The 11,152-nt window shown below is 37.3% G+C and overlaps 1 pseudogene; it reads right to left on the bottom strand.

Annotated features, from left to right (window-relative positions):
• Nucleotides 1–2,460: 2,460 nt before the first annotated feature.
• On the bottom strand, nucleotides 2,461–10,623 carry LOC119193388 (annotated as a pseudogene).
• Between the last annotated feature and the right edge of the window lie 529 nt (nucleotides 10,624–11,152).

The following is an 11,152-nucleotide window of genomic DNA, read 5'->3' as shown; positions in this document are numbered from 1 at the left end:
TAGTGTAAGCGGGCGCTACAAACTGCATTTATTTTTCATTTGTTGATTTATAGAGATGTTTTAGAGTCAATATGTAGAAATATAAAGAAGTTATATTGGCAGGTATGAAGAAATAATATACCTGTGTGTTTTAAATCAATGTATTATTCGTGTTTTGATTTTGTGAAAATTTATGATCATTTTTCTAAAATGAATTGGTGATAAAATATAGTGGTCTGCAGATAATTATTATGTTACAATCCTATGCTTAAAGTCTGTAGTTAGTTTAAAGTTTAGTATTATGTTAAATATTATTTTAATTGTGCTGATATTTTTGTATTGTTGAAATGATTTATTTTATTCCTCATTGGTTTAGCAGCAACCTACTCTGCGGAGAGTAGATTAAGGTCAGGTGGGGCAAGTGCGCCGACGGGGTAAGTGCACCTACCCTAAAAAAATCGAGAACTATTGATGTTATACAATTACCGCAATCTTACATCTATGCTACTAACTGAAATACAGCTCCACTAAAAAACATATATGGCTATGTTCATTTTAATACGATTTATTCGCCATTTTATTTTAAGTGTCATTTAGACCTGTAAACCGAGATGACCCCGTGAAAGATAACATCAAATATGTCAAGATATTTAACATATTTCTGTAAACCAGTAAGGTGAATACATAGTTCAAACCTTTTATTTTAACTTCCTGCCTGAATTTTATTTATATATACTAAAATAAAGGATTTTTTAGCAATGCGAAAAAATGTACCTAAAAATTGTCGAGTAAGGCAAGTGCGCCACAGTTAATAGTCGTATGGCGCACTTGCCCCTGATCCATATATAACCAACCTTTTTTGAGAATAAGTTTTACTAATAGGAATTATTATTATTAAAATATTATACTTAACAGCAGAATTTTTTGTACTCAAGGTATTTTGTTTTGAGCCGACTTAAATAAAAGGGCGTATTAGTTAATTCGTTTTTACAAAAGAAAAACTGAAATACCTTGGTCTAGAGCAACTTTACGTGAATAGGTTGCAACTGTTCGATCAGGCACGTTATCTGGATATAATGCAGCTAAAACATCAAATGTCATAAGGCCAAATTCTAAGTAATTGAGTTATAACGCATTCAAAATTGTTAATTCCTACATTTTTGTATGTTTTTTTTAGTTTTTAGAAATAAAATGGATTTTATATTAGGGCTACCATTTTTTTATTCCAACATATCCACACACAAAACTCTAACATAGCAAAAAATTATATATCAAAAAAAATTCTAAAATGTTTTCAAGCCCTGATTTACATATATATGGCGCACTTACCCCGAATTTGATTTGACAGCCATAGTTTGTTATAATATTGAGTGATTAAAAATTATCCAAGAGCAATGCGAGTAAAACTTATTTCTCTATGGACTAAAGTGAGTGTTTTCTTTATAATGTTTCATATTGGCGTTTTTTTTTACACAGGCGCACTTACCCCATTTCCGGAGGCAAGTGCGCCTACTACCATTTTTTTTTACTTTGAGCAAAATATTATTAATTTATGGTCCGATTTCCTTGAATGGCTATAGGTTGTTATCACAAAATACCAAATATTCTTAAATTAATAAAATTACATTCTTAAGTCAGCACAAAAAGAAATTATTTTGCATTGAATCCAGCTATGAAAATTTTATGGCGCACTTCCCCCGACTGACCTTATAAGAATGTGTTTTTAACATCATTTTCCCGTCATGCACTCTTTTGACTAAATTGTCATAAAGCATGCAGCCGATCGCAAAAACTTACCAAAATGAATTTTTTAAAATGTGTCAAAAAGTGTAGATATATTGTTATGAACCCCATAAGATAATAGGTTGTAAATATAGACATAAATGTCATTGCTTTTTTGTATCCGTTATATTATGTATACATAATCATTTTGACATTGCGTTACTAAATGAAACTACATATCTATCTTTTTGAAAATAACACTTTACAATAAGTTACTTGAACCGGAGATGTAAAATAGTACATTTTAACAAAATAAATATTGAAATTAAAAAAATTACACGCCCTAATGTCACTATGTCTACTCTTAGATAATTTGTCGCGGCATCAATATAATTCTTTCAATCAGAAATATAGTCACGCACACGCCATATTCGCATTAAACTATATATTGTTAAAAAATCAGAAACTAAATCAGGAATTTTTGGTGAAACTATTACTTATTCGTGGATGACTATTGTCACAATGTTAGCAAAGTTTGAGACAAGTATGTGATTCCATTTATTAACGCAATGACAAAATGACCGTGTATAAATTTGCTTTAACATTTGTGCTCGTTGAGAGCGTTACTTACCTTGAAAATATTAGGAGGTTTCTGCCGACTGCACAGCTGTATTCGCCCAAACAGATTGTACTACGATCCTTTAGTCATTATTCTATTGTTATTTTGCTCTTTAATAGTTAGAAATAAATAAACAAGAGTTTTAAATTGTCATAATGTTTATTCCCAATCTTTGGACCCTATAATTGTTTAAAGCTAATAATAAATACAACACTGCAATATTTATTCAATGGGGCTTTGTAGAAAGCCATTGCTTATGTCTTTTAATTGAAATTTACAAGATGTAAAATAAAGACAGTTAATCAAATGCTAAATAATTCTCGTATGACCAGAATTTTCGCCAATACGATAACAAGAGTATGTATTTTACACCTTGTAGAAAAACATTATTTCAAAACACATGTAAGTATTATTATTAGAATTTAATTTTGTTGATTAATTTCACATAAGAACGTAGGAAAGCAAATATTTCTACAAAGCAAGTAAAAGCTCAAGTCTCAATAATATTCTAATTTCAGTTATCCTAATCTACACCTATGAATTATTAATATTATAACAAGAAACTGATGGGAATAATATTAAACACAGTCATGTCTTTTGGGAACACGTTTCCCGGTTAGCGAAAGGAGCAGCTTTGGTAATATTTTATAGGATGTTATTCGCATTAAAGTAAGTATATGTTCATCGGTTCAGCCAAAGTGTATTTTCATAACTGTATTCCCAATAAATAATTTTGTTTGGAGACAAAAATATGTGATAAACAACAAAATGGGGTGAAGAGACGAATAAAAACTTCGATTGAGGATGAGCTCAAATTTATTTGAATTAACAATGACGTCTCCAATGCCACAATACTCCATGAAGTAAGAAAAAGAAAAAAGTAATGAACATCTATAAAAGTTGTAATAATGATAATTAAGCTAAATTTATCACTATTTTTACATGTCATTATGTTTTTTCCTTAAACCACAATAACACTTTACCTCTGCTCTAAAAGCATTTCAAATAATCCGATTCACACAAATCTAACAATTATTTACTAACTATATTGGTTGTATGGTATATTTTGCTCGATATACAAATATGTCCCAGCAACGCACTAACTTCTCACCAAAAATAAAAAACAAAGTTATTTAATACTGAATCCAAAGCGAAATGTTAAAAATAATTTGGTAATTAAGCCATAATAATACATTAGTCTAGATATATTAACAATAAAAATAACATATAAATACTATAGCGATAAGTAAATAAATCGATACTTGCGCGACACTACTCGGGTACTATGCATTATGTTACTTAACAATTACTTTTTTCTTTTAAACACAATCTAATCGACAATTATTTCGTCAATGTACGAAAACAACACTTAGCTGGTATTAAATACTCCGAACGATTATTTTGTCTTGTTTATTTCTATTCATATTGTATCTCTTAGAATAGTATTTTAACTAAATTTATTAAGGGGCACAGAATTGATATGTTTCCGATGCACGGCGTTTGTGTGATACCGCTTCACTTAACCTAACTTGCAAGGCGACGCTACACCCCTACTCTACCCTATCACATGCGGGCCAATGTCACGCGTCTTCTAGCACGCAGTACGACGACTATCCGAACACCATCTACTCGATTTCACAGTAAACGTTAAGAAAATATCCATTTTGAAGTTGCCATTTGTGGTTCAACAGTCAACACTGAACAATTGTGAAAACGGATTTAAATTTGAAGCCGTGAACATATCGAGATGAAGGACACAAAGACAGCCAAGCGAGTACGTTAGAAACACAAACTATGTGCGCTTAGCGTGACATACAGCCGATTGCATTATAAGTAGTAGATGAGAATACAGAATAAACGTCTCTATGAAACCGCTCTTTTACTTCTAAATACACATTAAATATTACACGATGATATGTATCGAGTAGTCCCGCAAAAGGTGACGTAGCCGTGTCCGCAGCCACTGGACGTCTCTTACGCGCTATCTACGGTTGTTGGACGGAATCATGGCGGCGGCGACGTCCCTCACGCAACGTGCGCGCTCTCCACACCATGTGCATACCACTTATCTCAGTTGTGACACGTCAAAAAGTTTTGTATACACAAAATGTCCGTCGAGAACTCTACGCAAAAATCAAAATGTCAATAGTCCGATGGCTTTAGAGGTGCAAGTGATATATTAGAATTTTAAAAGAGAGCTTATTTTCATAGATATAATATAACTGTCTAGAGCCATCGAAGAATCTGTAGACGCAACAGAAAAATAACTTTTTCGTTGTATTGTTGTGGTGCGAACAAGGACGCCGCACGCCGAATGTATGGGAGATCACTACTACATTATTACACAATTACTTACGTACATACGAATTAGCATTATATCGAATTAAATAAGTAAACATTGACTTAGTTTAATTATTAAAACCGACAGTAGATGAAGAATTTGATATAAGAGAATCTTCGAATTTTATAGATCAAAGTAAATTACTTTTTATATTTGAAATAAGTATATCATAACTTGGTAAGAAATAAAACTTTGTAAATAATATTATACGCATACACGTGCCACATTAAATTATGTTAAATTATAGGTTTGGTTTCGAGAGGAGTAACAAAAATCCTTATTCAACAGCATAGCCTTAAGAAATTGGTGACATAATTACATTTCCATAATAAATGTAGGAACAGAATAAAATGTTTTTCGTCTTTACAAAACACTGTCTCCAGTATAATTTGCCTACAAAATATAAGTTTGGTACAGTCTGAGGTTAATATTAAAATTATGTATATGCTTTATTCTTTGGTCTATGCGACGTTCGGTTTACATTATGAAAATTACAGTCACTATAAACAACGTATAAAATTTTGCTAAGTCAAAAATTGACGAAATTTCTATTAAATATTGACTAAGAGATTTTCATAAGAATTCTCAATCGGTATCCCGAGCCACCGACGCCCGAGTCCAAGCTCGATTGAGTACCTCAATAGATTCTGTCGCGTCAAGATTATAACCCAAATGTCCAAAACCTTATCATTATAGCCTAAGCAGGGATTTTTTTTTTTACGTTTTTTTTTTGTATAATTTTATATGTTACATCAGCATAATACATCACTAGATACTTATAATTTAACATTAAGTTTCATTTTTGGTTTATTGCTATCTCGCACTGTACTTGTGTCGTCGTGACCGTTCGATCGACAGAAGGTAACTAAGTGTTCAAATCGTATGCGATAGTCAACTAGCTAAAAATAAAAAATATATTAATCTTCCATTTGATCTGATATCATTAATCCTAACACTTCAGTAAATTTAAATTTCATTACGCTATATTATTATTATGTATCAATAATTTTCATTTTATAAGTAATGTAACTATGCTGGTTGTCTACAATAAATACCCTTAACTAATATTATTCGCCTAAGGATTACACAATAAAAGTAACTACTAAATTTTAAATTAGATTATTACCAAAAAGCTCGTCGAAGCATGCAGATAGTAGAATAATTGATTCACTATTCAGCGCGGGCGCGCACGTCGCCCTCGCTTTACTCACTAGTCATTAATTAGTATAATGATTACATTTAATTATTTAACTCTCATAAGGCCAAGGCTAAATTCTCGCAACAAGACTAAACCGAACGCGGTAGTGACGTCATCATTACCGCCACCGGCAACCGCCATGTCCAAGGGAACCCGTAACGTCTCACTGCAAACTTTCAACAAAACTCTACGAAGTACAAATGGAACCGAACAGTAATCACAAACATTGGAATAGTATCGAAAACTTTAGGATTTATTTGCAAGGCACAAGAAATTTTGGTGTCATCTAAATAGAGAAAGTCCTAAACGCGAAGGAACGAAAGGTCACTACTACTGGGGGTATAACGAGTATAAGGTCAACACGAGTCCGCGACGAGTGTGATGTATTGCACTCCACAGCAGACGGCCGAGGCGCGGCTCGGGCCGTCGGAACCAAGGCAACATACCAGTATGTATAGTTAATCTTTATAATTATTGCAATAGTTCCATATACAGAAAGGATCGTACGACCAACACTAGAGTGCCAGCGCTTTAACGAGTGATTGAACATTATAAAATTACTAAGAAAGTAGGTAAATATAATTTGAAATAGGAAATTTATTTAAATACGCTACATTATCGAGGCTAAAACAAAAGTATCGTAATTATTACATACAACTTCATTTAAATCATTCAACTTGAAATATTATTTAACAAAACGTAATCTTTCTATGAAGGGCACCTTTGGTTTTAGCTTATTCGAATGAGATATATCCTAAAATGTTTAATTTCTGATAATACACTATATTCATAACAAATCCTCTCAATTGTATACATCGGCCTTGTAAAAATAAATATACAAAACTTTCCCATACAATAAGTTAGTTGTAAATAAATCTTATATTACACAATAAAAGGGAATAATATTAAATAAACAGATTACATTTATACGAAATTAATAATTTTACATATTCTCATTAGAAAGGTAAATAATCAACCTGGAATGTTAATATTACAATTAAAACATGATCAATTTGGTTTAAAACAACAACAACACCACATCCCCGACGCTGTGAAATACTATATTAAAGAGGAGACTGAGCACATCGCGGTCCTGCGCCTGTTCCGCCTTTCACAATGTTGACAATATTATGACGTCACGTTAGCCGTAGTGTGGGTATACGTATACGCTGGAGCAGTTGGTGTGTGCCCCGTCTCCTGTTGGTGTGGTTCCGATGCGATTCAGAGGATCGAGAGTGCGCGTCCCTCAGTTAGCTGGTTGTCAAGTGCCGAGAGCCACGAACGAACTAATGCTGTTCGCTCTCTTCTCCGCTTTTGGCTCCCTGTGTGGATGTAAACATTATATTAGAATAACGTTCACTGTTATTACATGCGGCATGTATCAATCGTGTACGTATGGCAGGCATTTATTTATCATCTAACGGTGCGTGGTGCATGGTGAGACATTAGTATTTTCTTAACTTTTAGAATTATGATCTTACAATATTTACTTATTATATTGAAGTTCGATTAAAATTATTAGATAATATCAGTCTATTATGGGAAAAAATACATACACATAAATACGAAAGCGTTAAATATGTTAATTTTTTTATCCTTTATTCTAATGGGCTAATGCAACGTGAATTAGCAACATGCTGAGGTAAATTGCAACCGGTACAAACTTTACAAAGAATATTTTTGATCTGTGTTTGTCATCACAGTTGCATCGATCCCAGTAGAATATTACCCCGTATAAAACATTATGCGCGTGCATACTTCATGTGCGAGAATCCAGCCGTTGTGTGCCATCTTATGCCTCGCATATTCGAGATGGATGGCCCCTCTGAGCTGAGAAGCAGGGCTCCCTGCAGGCGTGCCATAGCCGCGGCGGCGTCCGGCGGACTAGCGAAATCCACGAAGGCCACCGGGCTAGTGGTGCCGCCGCCGCTGCCGGCGCTGAGCAGGCGAAGGCGCGAGAACCCCGGGCAGCTGTCGCCAGAACCCCGCAGCACGGTACTCAGTTGTGCCCGCACTCGTACCCCCGGCCCCGTCCACCAGTGTATAGGCATTATGATACTCGCTTGCCCAAGCGTTGTGTCGAAACACTTACGTTTACGTGTATGTACCGAGTCGGATCGTACGCGGTACGTGCCACCTATCGGTAACTTTGTGTCGCCGCGGCTCTCGTCGACAGTTTAGCTTTGCGTCTCTAACATAATGAATCGGTGCAACACATATTGCTTGCTTGCGAGTTGTGTCTAATTTTACCGTGTTGTTGTGTGGTTGCGACATTAGTTACCATTCGCCGTGTTCGCTTGTGTTCAATGTGCTTGTACGACTAATATGCGGCAAGAGTAACAGTGACGGTCATCATGCTCACGGTGGTATGTGGTAGGTTATGCTCGCACAAACAATTTCTACATTCGATACATTTATTGCAAAGCGATTCTCAAATGAAGAAATGTTTGTGCGAGACTTCACATAAACATAACAGTAACATAAAAATCATTTAAACGAAACAGTGTTTAAAGTAGACGACATTGTGATATTCGGTGCGACATGCACTGTGAAAAGTTAATTTTATTTATTAATTTGTAACTTCGTTTTACTTTTTAACACATATGACTTTGTTTATATTCCAATTGGTGCGTGAACATGCACATGACATTGTGTTTACAGTTTTCGACTGGAAATAATATCGATGATCTCATCCTTTCAATTGAAACTTTTATTCCCAACAAGTACAAACCTTATAAATTTTCAGTCAAAAACTTGAAGCTGTTTACACATAGAGGGGAACGTTGTGTACCTGCTGAATATTTCCTTAAGCTCGTGCTCGGAGACGAACTGTCCCAGGTTGGCGACGAACAGGGTGGAGCAGGGCGGCGCAGTGTGCGCAGGGTGTGCGGAGTGCGCAGGGTGTGCGAGCGTGGGCGGCGGGCGCGGGCGCATGCGCCGGCACCCCGCGTTCGGCGACCCCAGCGCCGGCGCAGGTAGTACGCACGCGCCCAGCGTCAGGAGTCTACAGTCACCATACAATATATGTACAGTAAGCTACATCACATGTGAAACGATATCGATGTAACCAAATTAGATAGAGTCTGAATGGGCCGGCTCGAACGGCCTGCCACTGTAAGAAGGAAATCGACTTAAACAGTTTTGCTTGCTGGCGTGCTTTAGATAGTGCAAATTGGACCTTTTTTACAATAGGATTTTTGAACAATAGCTGACACAGAATAACTATTATTGGCACTCAACTTTTATTTCCCATTATCTGTTTGATTATGCTATAGTAGCTGTACATAGTATAGTAAATGTTTATTTTATTTGGAACAAAAAACAACTGTACAATATGTTTTATAAATCTAGTAAACTTATTAATTAAGTACAATTACTGTACAATCAACACGATTGTACCCATAATCATAATATTTGAGATTGGTGGTATAGCTTACGTGGTGTGGCCTGTCGGCGGCAGCTAGTCAGAGGTAAGAGCGGACGGGCGCCATCTGCGGGTGGATGGCGGGATGCACGAGTCCGTGCGAGAGCGCCGGCAGCTCGCCGCCGTACGCTAGCGGGTGGTGCCACAGCCCCGCGCCGCCGCCCGGGAAGAACGGACTCGCTAGGTCTGCACAACACACGCACAATGAAACCTTACACAACACAACCGCAACTGCCTCTGTCATCTGTGTCTGTGTATCCTCGGTACGTACGCATAACGCATCTATGTGAATTAGAATACTATAGAAAATCATTATTTACAATGTGCCAACATGTTTTCACGCCGTAATTATTTGTAGATAAGTTTAAAACTGATTACATGGAATGCTAAGCAAATTAGTATTATTTAGATTTTATTGTGCAGTTTTACTGAACCAATTATAAAGCGTCTATAGATACCTGTAAGCAATTGTATACTCTTCTTCGTCTGGGCTGTTATTAATCATAAAATATTTAGCACATTTAGTTGACATCGATGTTCAGTAAGACGGCACAATATCAGATAGTTTTGTTTACTATCTACCGTATTATTGTCATGAAAACATGTAGAAATTGGTAACAGTGGTATAGAACCCGACAGATCGTTATAGTAGTTACGCGGAGCTATGCCTTGCGTGGTACGTGTAAGCGATCACAAGTACTTGTCCTTGGCGGTCGCTCGACGCCCCCATCTCGTTACCTACTCGCGTAAGAGTGTTTACAAGCGCCCAACGATAGCGTTTCGCCAGCTCTTTGTCGATAGCCGTTAATTGATTCGATCGTTGTGGATCTTCAATCACCAATCATCGACCGTCGATAATCGATCACTGATCACTAATCGTTATCGTGGATGGCGGAACGCTGATCGTGTGGCGGCGAGGTGAGAACAGGAACGCTGTATTGGTGTAAGGGTCGGTACACTGTACGTGCTATTAATGTGTCCGAGAGGCATGGTAGAGGTGTGGAGGCGGGCGGCGCGTCGAGCGAGCGCCGGGCGGTGTGTGCGTTCGGCGGTACTTACGTCCAGTGAGTGGGTGCATCAATGTGTGGTGTGCAGCTGGCGCGGCTGTGGCAACTGCCGGCTTCGGCTTGCTGACCTTCGTGTTGCTTTTAGCGAACTCCAGCCGAATCGTTTGCGGCATGTCGGGGTCGAACCGGACGCCCTGCTGTGAACAGCCGCGAGCGGTGCGGCGCTCCGATATAATGACGGAAGGGTCGGTTGCCGCGTGCTCCCAGTACATATGCGTCATCGACGCTGGGATTGGCGGTGGTTATCGCGTGTACGGAACGGGAAAGGTTTGCGTTTTTAATTCCTGTGGTTAGAGCTGTTTGCGACGTCCCGGTTATTTTAATTACAATGAAATTAGGACACAGTGGGGTTTTAAGTTGTATTCTGGATGATATAATTTATTGCAATATTGTTTCTCTTAGACAATATTAGCATCGAAGCCCCGCGCCCGCCTGCTAGGTTGTCGAAACACAGTGCTTGGGACGTGACATCAAAATCTGTCAAACGGTGACATGCATTTGCGTATATACACTGTTATCGATCACACTCTTGCGACGCTCGGTGTCTGGTGGCGCGGTGGCGCAGTGGCTCAGTGGCACCGACTTCACGACCCGTGGTCTATTCGACATGTGCATGGGTTTAGCATAACTTACGATGCGGTTACTCGAGTCAGGAAAATGTTATTTCAAGTCTACTATGAAAATATTAACTATAGTGCTCGTTGGCAGTGTTTAGGCATGTGATGAAAGAGGTTTAGTAACACCGTGCTCTTATATGTTTTAGTATTTACAGTAGCGTATTAGATTTCCACATGACGAGTAT

The sequence above is a fragment of the Manduca sexta genome, unplaced genomic scaffold (assembly GCF_014839805.1).
Source record: "Manduca sexta isolate Smith_Timp_Sample1 unplaced genomic scaffold, JHU_Msex_v1.0 HiC_scaffold_467, whole genome shotgun sequence".
Lineage (NCBI taxonomy): Eukaryota > Metazoa > Arthropoda > Insecta > Lepidoptera > Sphingidae > Manduca > Manduca sexta.
Note: the sequence above shows the minus strand (reverse complement) of the source record. Positions and strands in the feature narration are given on the sequence as shown.